The following is a 22,309-nucleotide window of genomic DNA, read 5'->3' as shown; positions in this document are numbered from 1 at the left end:
AGCACCTCAAAAATTAACAATCTAATTAATTTGGTTTAAGGTTGTTTGACTTTCAGCCCCCATACCTCCATGCAATTTTGAGCTTATCTCAAACAAACTGCCAGAGTTGTTCCATTTCCCCAATCAGTGACACCAAGCTAGAGATGGAGTTTAACATTTTGTTTGACTTATGCCAGCATTTGTCCTGGCAAAGAAAGCAGGGTCATTCAATGTGTTTATGGCCTAGTCCTGAAACAGCTCACTTTCTTTCTTTCCTAATAAAATCACTAACACCTGTAGCTGAAATTAACTTTCACAAGGGCATCCATATTGCTCGCCCCAGAACCCCAGGGCCTTGTGCCTTCTTCCTGATGGAGAAAGTTTTAGCACACAATATATACAATCTATCTTCCACAAGAGATGGTAGGCGGACATGCAATTGATCTGTTTTTGTCAGGCAAGAAACTATTGCTGAAAAATGGCAGTTCTTTCAAGGTACCATACAAACCAAATGTATATCTGGCTCACTGAGTCTTCCAACAGAACATTTTGCACCAGCTCTGTGTGCTTTCTTGAGCAACACAGATGAAAAAATCTGCAAGAAGTCAGGCCTGGGTGCTATCCAGTTGGTAATGTTTAAAACCTTCTACCCAGACATTGCAGTGTAATATTTCCACTTTCTCCCCATGTGAGCTCTCTCCTCTTATAATCACACCACTGCTCTATTATTAGCATATTATTATTTACACTAAACAATAGTGATTTTTGAAGTATAACATGCATAGGGTTTGCGTATAGCAAACTAACAGTCCAAAGAAATGCTTTGGTGGAAGGGGTTGAGATGGAACTTACAGTGCTGATTTGGACTCCAGATTGTGACCCTCAGGGGAAGACTCTTTTCCTTGTTACAGAACCAAATTTGGGTCCACTCTCCTGTGTGCAGTAAAGCCTAATCTACTGTCACGTGGTGACAGAAAGTACAGCATTTATTTCAGGGCACCAAGCAAGAAGAATGGGCAGCTCATGCTTAAAAGACCCAAATTCCCCGAGGGCGTTCAGGAAAGGGTTGTAAAAGGCAGTGTGAGTGAGGGGGCTGCAGGTATGTGATCAGCTTGTGTGCAATTCTCAGGTAGGTTGGCATCAAGGTGAAATTTTGTGCATCATCAATCTGGTTTCAACCAGTCTGGAGTCTATGTGCTTGCGGTCAGCAGTTTTCTTCTGGTGGGGGTCTGCTTCCTGTAAAACAACTTAGGAATGTGTGTCAGACCTTTATCTATATCTTTCAGGGAACTGAGAGTTCAGTGATTCTTCTATGTGGCGGATTTATAGTCTAAATTGTTACCAGTTTCCTGGCTCAACAAGTATTCTTTGTTTATACATCTTCACATTTCCTAATCATTAACTCTTGAGCCAGGCTTTTGAGACTCAAGGGAGGCCTGAGAGACTAAAGCAAAAGCCTTTTACTTCAAAGGACAGAGGTACTGGGGCTTGTATATGTTTCAATACCCCCTTTTCTTTGATATTCCTGAATCTTGAGGGGAACAAGTTTGGGACAAGAAAGAAAAGACAATTTTGGGCAGAGATATTAATCATAAACCCATCAGAAGAACTCAGCTTTAGGGAAACTTGGTTGAAATCTCCTCTCCTGTTTCAACCTTCCCCAAATCTTTGAGAGAATGGGGCAACAACCACTTTGGCTACTCCTGAACTCTTGTGAACCTGTCCACAAGAGGTCACACTGGAGTATATTCAGTAAACACAGTCCTGCTGCACCCTATCTAATTAGGTTTCCCATTGGGCATCCACTAGACCCAGAGCATACCATTTGGGTCACCTGGGAAAGAGCTGATGGTTTCTGACTTAACGAGATGTTTTTTGTCAGGTACAATTTCATTTCCAGTAAGACCTTCATATTTGAATAAAATGAAGGGTAGAGATGGAGAGCTAATGTAAAGGGGATAACTCATGAGACTGGGTGTGTGTTTTCACCCAAGAAATGGATACTAACAGGTTAAGTTGTTTTCCAGGTGAAGGTGAAAAGGAAACCTTTGTTAGGCTTGGAGGTGTATTTGAAGCTTGATGTTTTATGAGCTCAAAAAACTAGAACTTTTTTCCACTTATTCTAACTAAGCCCTCATTGACTGTACTATCAAAAGATTGGGGTGAATACTTGAACTGTTAATGATTATTAGCAGTGTATAAATCACAAACATTTGCTAGCTGAGTACCTGTTTTTCTGGCTGCTCTATTTTATTGATTTGGAAAACATTCTTTGAACAGGTTAGCTCCAGATCTGTGAAGTGTTTTGGATCCAAATAGTGAATTGCCACAAATGAGGCAAATCAAAGAGGGTTTTTGTGGTCTTTGAAAAAAAAAAAAAAAAAGCTTGTTGAGAGTTTCACCCAATAATATACAAAAGGACAATTCAGCTTTAGGTCTTTGTATGTTTCTTTTCAATGGATTAAACCTAAAGCACAAGAGCTCTCTCTCCTCCACCATTCAGACAGGGCAATAGAGTAGTATTAGCAAATCAATAAATATAACACTAAACCTATTGAATGTGTTACAATTCTGTCTGTATTTTGGGCTTCTTCATCTTTTTCACATTTCTCAAGTGTGGCTCTTCTTCAGATGTTGTCTGATATTAGTACCCAACAATCTTCCTCCCCCGGCACCCTCTATTAAAGAGGCTCTACCTTCCTCCCCTCTTTTTTCTTGAGAGCCCATATCTAATACATTCTTGTCACTTTTATGCCCTTGTCATGGCAGATTTTAAAGGCTTTTTAAAGTGCTCCAGTTATAAAGTACTGTGTCCTGCCATTACCTGTAATCAAGGATGTCAGATCCCAGAATTGTCAGTTACAGCTACTGAAGAGAATAAGAATGAAAGACTTACACCCTCAAAAGAGAGCCTCATTTGAGGCACACTTCCCCCCAAAACTTCAGAAAGCTTGGACAAAAGTGACTGTTCATCTTAAGGTAAAGACACCCCAGTGCAAACATTCTCTTTGAACCAAGAGGTACATAGCAAGTGTTGCTGAACACCTATTCTGTGTACTAGACAGACATTTCTCCAAAGAAGACATACAGATGGCTAACAAACACATGAAAAGATGCTTGACATTGCTCATTATTAGAGAAATGCAAATCAAAACCACAATGAGATATCACCTCACACTGGTCAAAATGGCCCTCATCAAAAAGTCTACAAACAATAAATGCTGGAGAGGGTGTGCAGAAAAGGGAACCCTCTGGCACTGTTGGTGGGAATGTAAATTGATACAGCCACTATGGAAGATGGTATGGAGATTCCTTTAAAAAGCTAGGAATAAAACTACCAGATGACCCAGCAATCCCACTCCTAGGCATATACCCTGAGGAAACCAAAATTGAAAGAGACACATGTATCCCATTGTTCATTGCAGCACTATTTAGAATAGCTAGAACATGGAAGTAACCTAGATGTCCATCCACAGATGAATGGATAAAGAAGCTGTGGTACATATACACAATGGAATATTACTCAGTCATAAAAAGGAATGCATTTGAGTCAGTTCTAATGAGGTGGATGAACCTAGAACCTATTATACAGAGTGAAGTGAGTCAGAAAAAGAAAGATAAATACCATATTCTAACACATATATACAGAATTTAGAAAAATGGTACTGAAGAATTTATTTGCAGGGCAGCAATGGAGAAACAGACATAGAGAATAGACTTATGGACATGGGGAGAGGGGAGGAGAGGGTGAGATGTATGGAAAGAGTAACATGGAACTTACATTACCATATATAAAATATATAGCCAACGGGAATTCGTTGTATGGCTCAGGAAAGTCAAACAGGTTGATACAGGAGGGGTGTATCAACCTAGAGGGGTGGGATGGGGAGGGAGATGGGAGGGAGTTTCAAGAGGGAGGGGATATATGTACACCTATGGCTGATTCATGTTGAGGTTTGACAGAAAACAGCAAAATTCTGTAAAGCAATTATCCTTCAATAAAGAATAAATAATTTTTAATGGTTAAAAAAATTAAAGTGATATCTTTCAGTGATGTGGCTCCCAGTTATTATATAGGCAAGGAAAATGAGGATTTGTGAACCAGAATCCAAGTCCATGCTGAGTTAAATTGGTTTCCTAGATGGATGCCAATTTCATGTATTATTTATTGGAGTCAAGGCACATCCTTCCCTTCTCAGGGAACCTGGCAGGGATTGGCAATCCTAGTGTGCCCAACTGTGCCAGGACAGAGAGCTAAATAGAGGGTGTGGTACTAGGTTTCTTTAAAGCACAGGTCTGGAAAATAGTATTCGTTGCTTTGCGTCTCATAATTGGACTGGCATAAATAGAGAAGAAAATTGTCAAAAAGGATGGCTGTTTTTCTTGGATGAAATCAATTCTCAAAAAAAAAAATCACAATAAAGGGATTTCCTCACTTGCAGTTAACATACTCATGCATTACTGCAAAGAGACCTAAATGGGAAGAACCCTCTGTTTTGGAGACATAGCCTGGGAAGCATCATTGATGGCATTGCCTGTGGTTTCCTGGAGCATTTGCTTCCTGTTTAGTTTCTGTGACTTTGGCTGGGGAATTTTCCAAGGTGAAGGTTACATTTTGGTCTTGAACTTCAAAGCTCCACTCATTTGAACCCCTAGAGTTGATTTCCTTCTGAAGACATATGTGGTTTCCTTTGAGTTCCTGACTTTGATATTTCAAGTCCAGTGTTCCCACTCTGCTAGTTCTCCTTGGATTGTGGATAAAAGCCCCTCTTCTCCAACTTGCCTTATCTCTTCTGAGCAGTGGTCCTAACTTATCAAAGATTAAGCAATTTACCCGAGAATTCTTGGATAGAAAGTAGCAAGAGCCAGGAGTAGAATCTAGGCAATATGACCTTAGAATTTAGGAGCTTAACCCCTACAGTCTATTGCTCAGGGATTCCAAAATCAAGAGGAAGCACCTCATGCCTGGTAGAGTCAAGGGTGAGTTTGCAGAGAAAACAGCCATGGGCCTTGAGGGATAGATTTTAACAGAAACAAAGCAGTGAAATAATATCAGTGTACCACACAGGTAGAAAAGCACAAGGTAAAATATGGGCCAGGGTAGGGTAGTTTGGCTAAAATATGGGGTCATTTGATGGGGGAATTGGAAGATGATTCCTTAAGCAGAATTGGGATTATGATATGGGGAACCTGTTTTGACAGGATAAATTTATGCTTATTTCAGTAAGCAACTGAGGGTTATTTCCTTCTTCCTCATTTCCTTCCTTGCTTCCAAAGTAGTTCAGTTCAGTTCAGTTCAGTCACTCAGTCGTGTCCAACTCTCTGAGACTGAATGGACTGAAGTATGCCAGGCCTCCTTGTCCATCACCAACTCCCAGAGTTTACTCAAACTCACGCCCATTGACTTGGTGATGCCATCCAACCATCTCATCCTCTGTCATCCCCTTCTCCTCCTGCCTTCAATCTTTCCCAGCATCAGGGTCTTTTCCAATGAGTCAGTTCTTCGCATCAGGTGGCCAAAGTATTGGAGTTTCAGCTTCAGCATCAGTACTTCCAATGAATATTCAGGACTGATCTCCTTTAGGATGGACTGGTTGGATCTCCTTGCAGTCCAAGGGACTCTCAAGAGTCTTCTCCAACACCACAGTTCAAAAGCATCAGTTCTTTGGTGCTCAGCTTTCTTGATACTCCAGCTCTCACAACTATATATGACTAGTGGAAAAAACATAGCCTTGACTAGACAGACCTTTGAGGCAAAGTAATGTCTCTGCTTTTTAATATGCTGTCTAGGTTGGTCACAACTTTTCTCCCTAGGAGCAAGTGTCTTTTAATTTCACAGCTGCAGTCACCATCTGCAGTGATTTTAGAGCCCCCCAAAATAAAGTCTGTCATTGTTTCCATTGCTTCCCCTTCTATTTGCCATGAAGTGATGGGACAGGATGCCATGATCTTAGTTTTCTGAATGTTGAGTTTTAAGCCAACTTTTTCACTCTCCTCTTTCACTTTCATTAAGAGGCTCTTTAATTCTTCTTTGCTTTCTGCCATAATGGTGGTATCATCTGCATATCTGAGGTTATTGATATTTCTCCCAGCAATCTTGATTCCAGCTTGTGCTTCATCCAGCCCAGTGTTTCTCATGATGTACTCTGCATATAAGTTAAATAAGCAGGGTGACAACATACAGCCTTGACATACTCCTTTTTCAATTTGGAACCAGTCTATTGTTCCATGTCCGGTTCTAACTGTGGCCTCCTCACTTGCATATAGATTTCTCAGGAGGCAGGTCAGGTGGTCTGGTATTCCCATCTCTTTCAGAAATTTCCACAGTTTGTTGTGATCCACACAATCAAAGGCTTTGGCATAGTTAATAAAGCAGAAGTAGATGTTTTTCTGGAACTCTCTTGTTTTTTCAATGATCCAACAGATGTTGGCAATTTGATCTCTGGTTCCTCTGCCCTTCCTAAATCCAGCTTGAACATCTGGAAGTTCACGGTTCATGTACTGTTGAAGCCTGGCTTGGAGAATTTTGGGCATTACTTTGCTAGTGTGTGAGATGAGTGCAGTTGTGTGGTAGTTTTAGCATTCTTCGGCATTGCTCTTCTTTGCAATTGGAACGAAAACTGACATTTTCCAGTCGTGGGACCACTGCTGAGTTTTCCAAATTTGCTGGCATATTGAGTGCAGCACTTTCACAGCATCATCTTTTAGGATTTGAAATAGCTCAACTGAATTCCATCACCTCCACTAGCTTTGTTCATAGTGATGCTTCCTAAGACCCACTTGACTTCACATTCCAGGATGTCTGGCTCTAGGTGAGTGATCACACCATCATGGTTATCTGAGTCATGAACAACTTTTTTGTATAGTTTTTCTGTGTATTCTTGCCAGCTCTTCTTAATATCTTCTGCTTCTGTTAGGTCCATACCATTCCAGTCCTTTATTGTGCCCATCTTTGCATGAAATGTTCCCTTGGTATCTCTAGTTTTCATGAAGAGATCTCTAGTCTTTCCCATTCTGTTGTTTTCCTCTATTTCTTTGCATTGATCACTGAGGAAGGCTTTCTTATTTCTCCTTGCTATTCTTTAGAACTCTACATTCAAATGGATATACCTTTCCTTTTCTCCCTTGCCTTTCACGTCTCTTCTTTTCAAAGCTATTTGGAAGGCTTCCTCAGACAACCATTTTGCCTTTTTGCATTTCTTTTTCTTGGGGAGTGTCTTGGTCACTGCCTCCTGTACAATGTCACGAACCTCCGTCCATAGTTCTTCAGGTACTCTATCCGATCTAATCCCCTGAATCTATTTCTCACTTCTACTGTAATGGTCTAGTGGTTTTCCCTACTTTGTTCAATTTAAGTATAAATTTGGCAATAAGGAGTTCATGATCTGAGCCACAGTCAGCTCCCAGTCTTGCTTTTGCTGACTGTATAGAGCTTCTCCATCTTTGGCTGCAAAGAATATAATCAATCTGATTTTGGTATTGACCATCTGGTGATGTCCATGTATAGAGTCTTCTCTTGTGTTGTTGGAAGAGAGTGTTTTTTATCACCAGTGTGTTCTCTTGGCAAAACTCTACTAACCTTTGTCCTGCTTCATTCTGTACTCTAAGGCCAAATTTGCCTGTTACTCCAGGTGTTTCTTGACTTCCTACCTTTGCATTCCAGTCCCCTATAGTGAAGAGGACATCTTTTTTGGGTGTTAGTTCTAGAAGATTTTGTAGGTCTTCATAGAACAGTTCAACTTCAGCTTGTTCAGCATTACTGGTCAGGGCGTAGACTTGTATTACTATGATATTGAATGGTTTGCCTTGGAAATGAACAGAGATCATTCTGTCGTTTTTGAGATTGCATCCAAGTATTGCATTTTGGACTCTTTAGTTGACTATGATGACTGCTCCATTTCTTCTAAGGGATTCTTGCCCACAGTAGTAGATATAATGGTCATCTGAATTAAATTCACCCATTCCAGTCCATTTTAGTTTGCTGATTCCTGAAATGTCAATGTGCATTCTTGCCATCTCCTGTTTGACCACTTTCAATTTATCTTGATTCATGGACCTAACATTCCAGGTTTCTATGCAACATTACTCTTCACAGCATTAGAGTTTACTTCCATCACGAGTGACGTCCACAACTGGGCGTTGTTTTTGCTTTGGCTCTGTCTTTTCATTCTTTTGGGAGTTATTTCTCCATTGATCTCCAGTAGCATATTGGGCACCTACCAACCTGGGGAGTTCATCTTTCAGTGTCCTATCTTTTTGCCTTTTCATACTGTTCATGGGGTTCTCAAGGCAAGAATACCGAAGTGGTTTTCCATTCCCTTCTCCAGTGGACCATGTTTTGTCAGAACTCTCCACCATAACCCATCTGTCTTAGGTGGCCCTGCATGGCATGGCTTATATTTTCATTAAGTGAGACAAGGCTGTGGTCCATGTGATCAGATTGGTTAGTTTCCTGTGATTGTGGTTTTCAGTCTGTCTGACCTCTGATGGAGAAGGAAAGGAGGCTTACAGAAGCTTCCTGATGGGAGAGACAGACTGAGGGTGAATCTGGGTTTTGTTCTGATGGGCAGGGCCATGCTCAGTAAATCTTTAATCCAATTTTCTGTTGATGGGTGGGGCTGTGTTCCCTTCCTCTTATTTACCTGGGGCCAAACTGTGGTGGAGGTAATGAAGATAATGGCGACCTCCTTCAAGAGGCCCCATGCATGCACTGCTACACTCAGTGCCCCCAACCCTGCAGCAGGCCACCGCCAACCCACACCTCCACCAGAGACCCCTGGACACTCCCAGGCAAATCTGGGTCAGTCTCTCGTGGGGTCACTGCTCCCTTTTCCTGGGTCTTGGTACATACAGGATTCTGTTTGTGCCCTCCAGGAGTCTGTTTCCCAGTCCTATATAAGTTTTGACAGCTCTATGGTGGGATTAATGGTGACCTCCTCCGAGAGGGCTTATTCCATACCCAGGTCTACTGCACCCAGAGCCCCTACCCCTGCAGCAGTCCACTGCTGACCCATACGTCCACAGGAGACACTCAAACACAGTTTTGTCTCAGTCTCTGTGGGGTCTCTGGGTCCTGGTGTGCACAAGGTTTGTTTGAGCCCTCTGAGCATCTCTGGTGGGTATGGGGTTTGATTCTAAATGAAATTTTGCCCCTCCTACCATCTTGTTGGGGCTTCTCCTTTGCCCTTGGATGTGGGGTATCTCCTCAAAGTCACTCCAGCACTGCACAGCTACCCTTCCAGCACCTACCATCTTGCTGGCGCTTCTCTGCCCTTGGACATGGGGTATCTCACTCCAGCGCTGGGCAGCCATAATTCCCAAGTACTATATATGCTAACAATTAATACCTAAAAAAGAAAAAATAATTCCACCTGAAAGGACCTCAGCAGAGATGATTCATGTTAATATACTCCCCCTCTCTCTCCATGTATGTAGATATATCTTTCCAGACTTTTATCACATCCAAATATATACATAAGCATAATTCCATATTGTGGAAGGCAAAATGCTAAGATGGCTGCTCCCTGCCTATATGCTGTATATAATCCCCTTTTCTTGAGTGTGGGCAGATCTGTGAGTTTGATGTGCTATCACTCCCTTAATCAAGTCATATTTTATGGCAAAGGTGTTAGGATAGTCACATCTGTAATTCCATTACATTATATAAGAATTTCTAGCTGACTTGGAAGAAGAATATTTGTGTTGTGAAAGGGCCATGTGGCTGGGACCTGAGAGCAGCCTCTAGGGGATAAGAGTGATTCCCCAACAGTCAGCCAGTAAGAAATCTGGGACCTTAGTCTTGAGATCACAAGGCACTGAATTCTGCCAATAAGCAGTGAGCCTGGGTCAGAGCCCTGCTGATGCTGTGATTTCAACCTGGTGAGTGTACTAGCTATATTTTCTTTTTGTCTGTTTTCTTGATGCTCTGGCCTTTGGGGCCTGCTGTCTAGGGAGAGACTGGCCCTCTCAGGACCACCCAGGTCTTAAAGATAGCAAATGACTGGCCCAGAAGAGTGCCTTTCATATGCAAACCAACCAATCCAGAGATGATATCTGAACCACTTCCCTATTTGGCCTACCCTCTAAGAGGCAATATTCCTCTGCCCTAATCATCCCAGGGCCAAGTACCAGACAACTAGTGATAGCTCCAATAGCCCAGAGCCCACTAAAATTCTTCAAACTAACTGTCCTAAACTTGATTACACTGCCTTACCTTGCTGTTCTCATAGAAACTACAATAAAGGCCCTTGCCCATGCTTTTACCACATTTCTTCTGCCACCTGGCCAATCCTGGCACTTCTCATGTGGCCCTCTGTGCTGTGCTATGCCCCTCCTCTTGGGATCTATAGTAACAAATTATCTTTTCAATGGCAGTCATCTGATCTGTTGCACTCACTATCCTTGACTGATGATAAAACCTACATTTTAAAAGAGAGACCCGTGTGCATGTGTGCATGCTAGATCAGTCGTGTCCCACTCTTTGTGACCCCATGGACTATAGCCCACCAGGCTCATCTAGCCATGGGACTCTACAGGCAAGAATACTGGAGTGGGTTGCCATGCCCTCCTTCAGGGGATCTTCCCAACCTAGGCATTGAACCTGCGTCTCTTATGTCTCCTGCATTATCAGGCAGGTTCTTTACCACTAGCGCCACCTGGGAAGCCCCAAGAGAGACTCTTGGCAGCAGTTAAACCATGCTCAGAGGCCTGGTTGATGGAAGTTGTGACTTAATAAATTTGTTTTGTTTTAAACTGATAAGTTTGTGGAAATTTGTTATGCAATGATAAAATCTAAGATACACATAAAATTGAGATTTAAACATACTATATTCTTCTCTAACCTGTGTTTTTTTAATATAGCATATATGTTTGCATAAAGTGAAAGTGAGTGAAGTTGCTCAGTCGTGTCCGACTCTTTGCGACCCGGTGGACTGTAGCCCACCAGGCTCCTCTGTCCATGGGATTCTCCAGGCAAGAATACTGGAGTGGGGTGCCATTTCCTTCTCCAGGGGATTTTCCTGACCCAGGGATTGAACCCAGGTCTCCCGCATTGCAGGCAGACACTTTAACCTCTGAGCCACCAGGGAAGTCCCATATGTTTGCATATATATAGATAAATAGAAATAGATATATAGATATTCCATTAAAAAGCTTCCCAGGTGGCACTAATGGTAAAGAACCCACTTGCCAATGCAGGAGATGTAAGAGACATGGGTTCGATCCCTGGGTCAGGAATTGATGAACAGGGAATGATGGACAGGGAAGCTTGGTGTGCTGCAGACCATGGGGGTCACAAGAGTTGGACACAACTGAGTGACTGAACTGAACCGAACAGTGTTATTAGGACAGTTTTCATGGGAAGATAGAAACTGGAGGCTGCTTATGCATACATGGTGTGGCAGGAATGTTGAGGAGGTCTCAAGGAGCATTCCAACCAAAGGAAATGTTATGAGCAGTTTCAAAGAAGGGGATTAGGGTTTCAGGTATGAGCCTGAAGTTGGTGGTTGATGCAATGAATGAAGTTAGAGCAACAGGGTTGTCACACAGAGGCTCTGATGATGTAAGAAATTGGGAGTCATTCTCATTCCATGAAAAAAAGGAGAATGAACTGATTTTTCAAAATGATAGCTGGGGAAGATGACCAGAGTGCAACATGAAGAAAAGTCAGAGAAAACTTAAAAGCCAGGGGTCTCACAGGCTGTTGCAGTAAGCAAAGCATGGGGAATGGAGCTTTTTATAGGGCAGAGCAATGGAAGGGGAGAGAAGCAGGACAAATCCAGAGATGAAACTGAATAAAAGGCAAATTGGAAAGACCTGTTGGATGCAGGTTGCCAAGCTTTGGGCTTAGCAAGATGGTAATAAGGAACTTGGTCAAAGTGTATCTATTTTGGCATTGTAGTTAAAGGCAGGGTAAATTGATTAATTGGTTCAGCTGGTAAAGAATCTGCCTGCAATGTGGGAGACCTGGATTTGATCCCTGGGTTGAGAAGATCCCCTGGAGAAGGGAAAGGCTACCCACTCCAGTATTCCGGCCTGGATAATTTCATGGACTGTATAGTCCATGGGGTCGCAAAGTCAGACATGACTAAGTGACTTTTACTTTCATTTTCAAACTGATTAATTAGATTTCAAGTATTCTCCTGTATCCCTGAAGGCAGCTGGATACTAAGGGAATTCATCCACTGTAGGCTTTCGCTGAATCAGAGTGAATGGGTGACAGATCGATTTCACAAGGGAAACATGGTAGAAATGAAGTGGTTTGACAAAATTCGCATTTTCACATTCTCTATAAAGGAGAGAGCTCCCTTTGGACAGTTGCATAAAGTGAGAACCAGCAATCCCAGCTGCCAATAAAGAGAACACACAATTTTTTTCCCCTTTACAGACCCCCAAGGTGGCACTTTCTAAGGCTGTGTCTGGTTGTAATTTATATTTTTGGCTATGGTTCAAGCCTTGGCCTGTGACATGTAAGCTAGTCACTTGTAGCTGGAGCAGCAGATGGTCGTTCCTCCTTCCCTTAAATGGCTCAGTCTGCCCTGGATCTTTAGGAGTGTAAATAATTTACTCTCTAGTCCACTGATCCCAGTTAATATTACTTCTCAAAATACCCCTGCCTGTGCTCTTATATTTACTTATACTTTTCTTGCCAAGGTCTTCTAAATATCCCTTCTGATATTTATTTTATGGGTAGAAATACTGGCCTGACTCAAACTCTGAAGTAAATTGTGAAGGATGGGAGCATCTTTAGTCAGCCCAGTGGGATTTTTAAGTACAACTGTCCCCCTCCCTTGGGGGAGTTTTTTACCAGAAACAACCGTGTGAGATCCTGCTTTCCATCAAGGGTTTATTGGTTAATGAGGCCTGTGGCTGGTGTGGTTTTCCTGTGTTTAACTTTTGGAAGTCTCAGAGACAGTTGCTTGGAATAGAGAGCTGACAGAATTATTGCCCAGCAAGCCTGCTGGCCACAGCCCACAAGACTCCACCAACATCGATGAATTTTATGGCCAATTCAGTGAACAGAGCAAGTATTTGAAGAGGCACATGGAAGAGATGTTGGCATCCTGTTCTGCTATCTGAAGAAGTCTGCAAGGCTTCTCATTAAGCCATCCTTTTTCTATCTCCTTTTACTCTAGGCTTTGTTGTTCTTCCTCAGCTGCCTAACCAGGGACTCATGGGCAGCAACGACTTCAGGATGAAGTCGCTGGGGTGGAACCTTGGGACTTAGCTCTGCCTCATTTACTTGTGGCAAAGGGGATCCTTTCAATTAAGAACTGCGGTAACAGAGCATGACCAAATTCCACTTTATCCTAGCATTCCAGCCCTTCAAGCTACTACCACTCTAAAATAGTCCCTTGCATTTGTGTAAACCTTGGAGATTTTGTACTCTCAAATATTATCACATTTGAGACTCATATCACCTCTACAAGTTAACATATTAAATAACTGTCACTATGTAACAAACCATCCCAGAACCCAGTGGCTTAAAACATTTCTCACCAGGCTGCAGGTTTCTTGGGCATAGGCCGATATTAGTTGGGCTCAGTCATGACTCTGTGGCAAGCCCAGGAGTTACCTGGTTTAGGCTGGGGAGTGGCTGTGTTTCACGTGTTCCTCATCCTCCTCCTAGAATCACAGGCTAACCTTAGCTTGTTATTTTTGTGGTGAAGCAGAAATGCAAGAATGGGTAGAAACAGTAATGCCTCTTAAGGCCTGGCCTCATAATTGTCTTACTGTTATTTCCACATTGTCCAATTTGCCAAAGCAAGTTCCATGATCAAACCCAGAGTCAATGGATGGGAGATGGCAGGGGCAAAGAATTAGGGGTCAATAATGCAATTTTTCACAGGTAGCTAGGGCATATATAACTGCTCTCATTTCATAGATGAGAAACCAGTGACCCAGAGAACTGAAATGATTTGCCCAAGGTCACATGGAAAATTCTAATCCTCTCTGTTTTCTGGCAAGCTAAATTCCATGATCCCATAACGTATGTGGCTAGGTAAAGGTCCATGGTTCTTTTCTCATCGAGGAGGAATCCTTATGGCCTACTCCTTTTCTCTTCTCTCTTATGCCCCTGGAATTTGCCTCCTTCACAGTCATCACCATCTACTCTTCCATTTGGACCTGTTTGGGGGTGAAGGATGGATGAAGTTCCTCTATTGAAATACACAGACAGAAATTCTCCCATCCCTGAAACAGACATACCAATCTCTCCATTTTTAATAAAAATACTAAAAATTAATTAAAAATATTAGATCTTTAAACTAAACATCCCATGTTAGTTGAACCAGAGTGACATCAAACCTCAATATACCATGGTTCTTTGAAGAATGGGAGGATTATAATTGTCTGAAATCTGTCAACATGGTTTTTACTGACTCTGAGCTTCACTTAGATGTTAATGGGTTCAGGCTAGCCCTTACCTGACTGCCTTTGTAGAGTTTTTGGTTGCCCTCAAATCATGACTCTGCCCCATCCTGCCCAATCTGGTCTGGGTAGAATTTCAATCTGAGCTGCTCAGAGCTAGCCGAAAGAGATGTGAGCTGGTATCTTTGATACAGCCTGCAAGATTTTTTCAGGTGTGAGTCTCCATGGCAACCCTGTGTCTCTGGCTTCTGATACACTTGCACTGCTAACTATGGCTTCTGGCATACTAAAGGTAGAAGGTACCATCTGACAAATTCTCCTCCTCGGGGTTTCTGGCCAACATGCACTGGCAATGTGTTCACCTTATATGAACCTTGTAGACAGAGGTCTCCGTGACTCCAGTCTCTGAAAGCCTCTTCCTTTTCCTTAGCATGGTTCTCTTTTTATCATTTTTTTAAAAATCTGCAGCCTAACTTCCACAGCTGGTTGATATGGCTGTCTGGCTATACCATTCAGTGAGGCTCCGTCTAATCTCTTTTGATTCTAAGGGCTAACATGCCTTAGCCAGAGCAATGAGGCAGAGTCCTGATCTCTTTTCCCATACTTCCATGGAAGACTGGAAGACAGATTACTTGCAGTAATTTATGGAGGCAGAAGGTAAGTCAGTAGCCTCTATAGTGGTAGAACCAAGAGGGAATGATGGTTGTCCTTGAGCCTTCAGAGATGATAGCTAAACCCAGAGAGAAGTAAATAAGGACAAGTTTGAAAAAAAAAAAATGCTGCTACTCATAAAGAAACTCGGTACATATCCCCTTGTGGTCCCTGTTTATCTTGCTGGGTCAGCGCTAGAGAGATAAAGAAGCAAAGAAGTCTGGTTAGGAGCATTGCCATAGATATATTTTTTAGTTAATTATTTTTTTATTTATTGGCTGTGCTGGGTCTTCATTGCTGTGTGCAGGCTTTTCTCTAGTTGTGATGAATGGGGACCACTCTCTAGTTGCAGTATACGGGCTTCTCATGGTGGTGGCTTCTTTTGTTGTGGAGCATGGGCTCTAGGGTGCACGGGCTTCAGTAGTCCTGGCGTAGGGGCTTGGTTGCTCCACAACATGCTGGATCTTAGTTCCCAAACCAGGGATCAAACCCGTGTCTCCTGCATTGTCTAATGGATACTTAACCACTGGACCACCAGGGAAGTCCTGCCATAGATATTTTGCCTCCCTCTTTGGTATGGTCCACCATTGGAATATTAACAGAAAGCAAGAGGTGGCTGGTAGGGTGGCACCATGTTATGCTTCCTGACTGGCTTGTCTAATCGTTGACCACAGAGTATAATATTAGTAAGTGTGGGATCTTGAGCCAGACTGCTTGGGCTTGAATGTCTTCTGATGTGTGACATTTAGCGAATTTCTTAATGCTTAATTATCTCATCTAGAAAATGGACATAATCCAGCCTACTTTGTATGGTTGTCATGAGGATTAAATAATGTTTCTAAAGCTCTTGGCACCATTATAAGCACTAAATAAATACTAACCATTGTTAACACTAGCTGATGCACATTTTGGGTGGGGGCATTTTCAAGAAGGAATTGAGTACAAGAGTACATTGAGACTGTGATATATCTCTTGAGTGCTTCTTTTTCTTTCTTTGGCCATGCCACACAGTTTGTGGGATTTTAGTTTCCTGACCAGGGATTAAACTCATGCCCTCAGTGCTGAAAGCACAGAGTCCTAACCAGTGGACCACCAGGGAACCCCCAAGTGTCCCTTTTTTAGTAAACTCTTAAATATAGTAAAAGCTCCCATCACTAACATCTACTTAACCAATATGGTAGATTGAGTTGATGCTTTTCCTTTCTACTGAAATATATACTGACCAATGCTCAGAGCACAAAGAAAGATTATGGGCAGTAAGTCACCCTTCGGTCGACCCATACACTTCTGCTCCCATGTGTCAAGTTGATGCTTACCAAGTTGTTTTCATTATCAGCTGGCACCGTTCATGGAACATACTGCCCTATAGCCAGTGAATTAAATATCATTTCTGTCATATAAGGTCACAAATATATTTAGCTTGATCTGGGAAAAAAAAAAAAGATTTAGTTGTTTTGTCGCCAAACCTATTTTTGCCAGTTGTACTTGCTAATATAATTAGATAACTTAATGTAAATTTATGAACTATGAATACAAAAGGAAGGCCACTGTTTCCATGTGAATGAAGTTCAGTTCTTTGGAAAGACTTGATAAAGAAAAGTTACTTTTAAAAACCTCTCTGTTGTTAGGGGGAAAAAAAACCATGAAGCTGGAAAGCAAATGGGATGTATTAGGGATGTAGTTTATGCAAGAAAGAGTCAGAAATTTCAGCCAAAGGACCCACGCTCAGAAAAAGGACCTTGCTTACGTCACATCACCAGATGGCTGAATGAATATGCATTTGTGTGTTTTAGGTTGAAATAAAGCGCTTAAGGACCATAAATATAACTTTATATGATGCTTCACTCTAATCAATCAAGTACTTGTTATGCAAGAGAGTGTTATATATACAAGGGAGCTTCTACTGTATGGCCAATGTATTGTGTTAAGTAGGGCTTCCTGGGTAGCTCAGTGGTGAAGAATCCACTTGCCAATGCAGAAGATGGGGTGTGATCCCTGGGTTGAGAAGATCCCCTGGAGAAGGAAATGTCAACCCACTCCAGTATTCTTGCCTAGAGAATCCCATGGACAGAGCCTGGCACGCTACATTTCATGGGGTTGCAAAAGAGTCAGACACAACTTAGCGACTAAACAACAATTGTGTTAACTAATTTATATGCTCTGGGCTTGAAAGAGAGCTCAGTAGAGTCCATTTACCAGCTTTATTTGTGCAAGTTTGTAGTAGGCAGAATAATGCCCCCCCCAAATATGTCCACATCCTAATCTCTGGAACACGTGAACATGCTATGTTATATGCCAGGGGGAAATGAAGCTTGCAGATGGTAGTAATGTTGCTCATCAGTTGACCTTGAGATGGTAAGATTATCCTGGATTCCCTGGGATGTAACCACAAAGGTCCTTACAAGTGGAAGGAGGGAGGCTGAAGGGAGAGTGTCAGAGTGATATGAGGTAAGAAAGACTTGACCCAAGTTGCTGGCTTTAAAGATAGAAGGAAGGGGCCATAAACAAAGAAATGCAGGCAGCATCTAGAATCTAGAAAGGCAAAGGAATGGATTTTACCCCAGAGCCTCCAGAAATGAATACCATTCTGCCAACACTGATTTTAGCCCAGTGAGACATTTTCAAGACTTCTGACCCAGAATAATAAATTTGTGTTGATGAGCTACTAGGATTGTGGTAATTTGTTACAGCAGTAATAAGAAACTATTGTAGACATTGAGCCAAGTTGAAGACAAACAACAAATTGTATCCCCTAACCGTCACCACCACCACCACCACCACCCCTCCCTGTCCTGCAACTGTGCTTATAGGAAACCTAGTCCCTTCATAATTTCAAGTACCATAGACACAGAATTTATACTTCATATCTGTCTCTGGACTTAGAAGCACCATTTTTTTTTAAACACTTCACAGATTTACACGTCATCCTTGCTTGGAGGCCATGCTAGTCTTATCTGTATCATTCCAAATATAGCATAGGTACTACTGCAGTGAGCACAGAAGCACCGCATTTACTAAGTTCCTACCATTTGCCAGGCAGTATGCTAAATTCTGGGCTTTCCTGTGGCTCAGTGGTAAAGAATCTGCCTGCAATGCTGGAGATGAAGGAGCCATGGGTTTGATCCATGGGTTGGGAAGATCCCTTGGAGGAGGGCATGGCAACCCACTCCAATATTCTTGCCTGGAGAATCTCATGGAGAGAAGACCCTGGTGGGCTATAGTCCATGGGGTTGCAAAGTCAGACATGACTGAGCACACACTCATGCATGCTAAATGCTAAGGCCTCCTTTGTAAAAATTATTTTTTAATTTATTTGGTGCTGCTGGGTCTTCGCTGAAGCATGCAGGATCTTAGTTGCAGCATGTGGGATGTAGTTCCCTGACTAGGGATTGAGCCCAGGTCCCCTGCATTGGGAACAAGGAGTCTTGGCCACCACATCACCAAAGAAGTCCCCACTAAGGCCTCTTCGGTGAACAGCATAAATAAAGGATCTGTCTTTGTGGAGCTCTCAGGCTATTTTCATTATGTCTTCCCATTTCAAAACCTATACTTAACAGGAAGGTGGTTCTCAACATCTTCCTGTTTCTTGACTGAGGAATACCTAGTTTTCTGTTCATTTGTAAAACAGAGTGTTTGGGCCATTACAAACTCCACTCTTCCTCTAATCCTTTTTTTCAGATTGCTTTGGATTTGGAAGTCCAAGATCTCTTCTTTCACTCATTCACCCATCCTACAAAGTGACTTTCCAGCATTCTATTGTTACAGTCTTCCAACATAAAAATATCAGCAACAAAACAGTTATTTCCACCAAGGAAAGAGGATGACTCCTTCATGCTCCATCTTCCCACATGACCATGTTCATTGTGAGCTTTCCACTCCATTCAGGTGTTTTCCTCCATCCAAAATGGGGGACCTTATGAACCCCAAGTCTCTCCTATAGATAAGGTCCAGCTCATGCCTACTTTCAACAATAGCCTCCCCAGCCATAACGGCTTACCTTTGCCTCTATAGTATGCAGTTCTGAGTCATGCCCTTGTGCCCCAAATTACTGGTCATTTTGTCCTCTATTACATGTAGCATCTGTGTTTTATTGCCTTCCTTATTGGACACCCCTTCAATGGTTTCCCACTATCCTAAGAATAAGGTCCAAACTCTTCATCGTATAGCACTATGAGTCATCATGATCTGATGGCCCTGTCTTCCTCTCCACATTCCAGTGCCATTCTCCACCCTTCCCCACCATCTGTCTTAGTCTTTTAAAGCTGCTATGGGCTTTCCTGGTGGCTTAGATGATAAAGGGCTTCCCTTGTGGCTCAGCTAGTAAAAGAATCTGCCTGCAATGCAGACCTGAGTTCGATCCCTGGGTTGGGAAGATCCTCTGGAAAAGGGAAAGGCTACCCACTCCAGTATTATGGCCTGGAGAATTCCACAGACTGTACAGTCCATGGGGTCACAAAGTGTCAGAATGACTGAGCGACTAAACTGAACTGAACTGAATCCCACTCATAAGGGCTCCACCTTCATACCCAAATCACCTCCCAAAGGCTCCACCTCCAAATACCATCACACTGAGGAAGTAGGTTTCAACATATTAATTTGGCAAGTACACAAACACTCAGTTCATAGTAATATCCTCAGCAACCATTCTGATATTTTCAGTTCCTGCTAGATGGTAGTTATAATGATTGTTGTTGTTGTTTAGTTGCTCAGTCGTGTCTGGCTCTTTGCGACCCCATGGACTGTAGCCTGTCAGGCTCCTCTGTCCATGGGGTTCTCCAAGCAAGAATACTGGAGTGAGTTGCCATTCCCTTCTCCAGGGGATTTTCCCAACCTGTGTCTCCTGCATTGCAGGTGGATTCTTTGCCATCTGAGCCACCAGGGAAGCCCTACAGTCTATATATACACACACACAAATACTAATTAAAAACAATGTTGGCATCTTTGTAGAGTCCAGTCAAAACATACCTTTGTTAAGTCTTAGGCCACTTATAAATGAAGGAAGCAATGATGGCAGAGAATGTGCCCTGTGTTTGGGGATTCCCCCTGAACCTGGAATCCTGAAATTCACTCCAATTTCCTTTCCTATCATTTAAATGGTGTTGGTTAATACCATTTAGAAATTTTGCAGTGTTGTTTGTCTCAAGTACTACACAATTTTCTCCATATGAATTAATTGGATATTTTGTAAGATAAACAAGCTAGATATAATTGGCCCTATTGGATAGATCATGCTGTGTGTGCTAAGTCGCTTCAGTGGTCTCCAACTCTGTGACACTATGGACTGTAGCCTACCAGGCTTCTCTCTCCATGGGATTCTCCAGGCATGAATACTGGAGTGGGTTGCCATGCCCTCCTCTGAGGGCTCTTTCCTACCCAGGGGTTGAACCCATGTCTCTTACATCTCCAGCATTGGCAGGAAGTTTCTTTATCACTAGTGCCACCTGGGAACATAGAGCAGTGACTCTTAAACTGAATGTGAAGCAGAATCACCCAGAGTGCTTGCCAAATTTGCTAATTCCCAAAGGCAAGCCCAATTCTGATCCTTTAGATCTAGCGTGTAGCCCAGGAATCTGTATTTTTAAAGCTCCTCCCAAGTCATTCTGAAGCCTATTGTCCAGGCTAATAATAATATTAGCTACCATTCATTGATAGTTACTGTTTGCCAGGCACTGATCTGTTCTAAGAGGCCTTATAGAAAGCTACCATTATGTAATTTAATCTTTTCCACTAGTCTATGAGGAAGGTATTCATTTAACCCCTCATTTTGCAGATGAGAGAGCTGAGGCTAAGAGAGGTTAAGTAATTTTGCCTAGAGTCACACAGATAATAAATCACAGAGCCGCTCAACATTATTCTAATTCTAAAGCCCTCTTCTTTCCCTTAATTCCAGGCTACTTGCCTCCCCTAAGGCTTTCCTCATTTGTAGACTTCTGGTTCCTTGGTAGGTTCAATGTGCACCTACCTCTCCAATCCTAATGAGAGTTACAATCTGTTGCCTTTAAAGGTGCTTTACAATTTAGTGACTAAGCAACAACAACAATGGGAAAAGCTCTGTCTTCCAACAGTTCTTTGTTCTGCATTTGTGCAAACCATGAGTGTCCAGGAAGAGGCCCCATTTTTTTTAAATGGCATAAATATAGACATTTATTTACTTATTTATTTTTAAATTTTTTATTGTGGTAAAAGTCACATAATATAAAACATACTCTTTTAACCATATTTAACTGTACAATTCAGTGGCACTAAGGACATTCACATTGTTGTGCAACTCTTACCATCATCCATCTCCTGAGTTTTTCACTTTTATAAACTGAAACTCTGTCCCCATTAAATACTAAATGCCTAGTCCCCCTCCCCACCCCACCCCTGGCCCCTAGCATCTCCCAATATACTTTCTGACTCTGAGAATTCGACTGTTCTAGGTATTGCATTTAAGAGGAAGTCACTTACAGAATAAAAAAATTTATGTTCTTTCTGCCCTCCTCACATACCACATTGATTATCAGGTACAGAAGAAACTTCTGAAACTTCTGGCCCACTTGGCCTGTCTTCTCCTCCAAAACCAGGAAGCAGTACAGCAAGAGAAAAGCTTCATTTCTAAAGTTCAAGTGCTCTCTCTCATGTACCATTGTTGTTGTTGTTGTTGTTGTTATTGTTGTTCAGTCGCTCAGTTGTGTCCAACTCTTTGCAACCCCATGGACTGCAGCATGCCAGGCTTCCCTGTCCTTCACTATCTCCTGGAGTTTGCTCAAATTCATGTCCACTGAGTCAATGATGCCATCCAGCCATCTCATCCTCTGTCGTCCCCTTCTCCTCCAGCTCTCAATTTTTCCTAGCATCAGGGTCTTTTCCAATGAGTCGGCTCACGTACCATATGAAGTATATGAAGTGTGTTTGTCATTCAGTCATGTCTGACTCTTTGGAACCCCATGGATTGCAGCCTGCAAAGCTCCTCTGTCTGTGGAATTCTCTAGGCAAGAACACTGAAGTGGGTTGTCATGTCCTTTTTCAGGGGATCTTCCCAACCCAGGAATCAAACACAGGTCTCACACATTGCAGGCAGATTCCTTACCATCTGAGCCACCAGAGAAGCTCTCATGTACCATAGCCTGGGACAGAAGTTCAGCATGCTGCATATGAGTCCTGTGATAAGACAACCGTCAAAGGGTAGAATGTTTATGGAATGTGGATCAGGATATACAAACAAGAACTCTAATTTGGATTTGAGGTAAATACTGGGTGAACTCCCTTTATACTTGGGAACTCCTGTACACTTGATATTAGGAGGTCATACAGAGTCCCTCCATGAGCT

The 22,309-nt window shown here is 42.4% G+C and overlaps 1 protein-coding gene and 1 non-coding gene across 2 annotated transcripts in view; one reads left to right on the top strand and one right to left on the bottom strand.

Moving 5' to 3' along the window:
- The window catches only part of COL4A6 (collagen type IV alpha 6 chain), a 337,408-nt gene that overhangs the window by 181,868 nt on the left and 133,231 nt on the right, over positions 1–22,309 (top strand). The gene's annotated exons all lie outside the window — the stretch shown is intronic.
- LOC129640475 (U6 spliceosomal RNA) lies at positions 17,889–17,995 on the bottom strand. The gene has a single exon (XR_008708844.1). It is a non-coding gene; the product is annotated as a U6 spliceosomal RNA (small nuclear RNA).

The sequence above is a fragment of the Bubalus kerabau genome, chromosome X, assembly GCF_029407905.1.
Source record: "Bubalus kerabau isolate K-KA32 ecotype Philippines breed swamp buffalo chromosome X, PCC_UOA_SB_1v2, whole genome shotgun sequence".
NCBI classification, from domain to species: Eukaryota; Metazoa; Chordata; class Mammalia; order Artiodactyla; family Bovidae; genus Bubalus; species Bubalus kerabau.
Note: the sequence above shows the minus strand (reverse complement) of the source record. Positions and strands in the feature narration are given on the sequence as shown.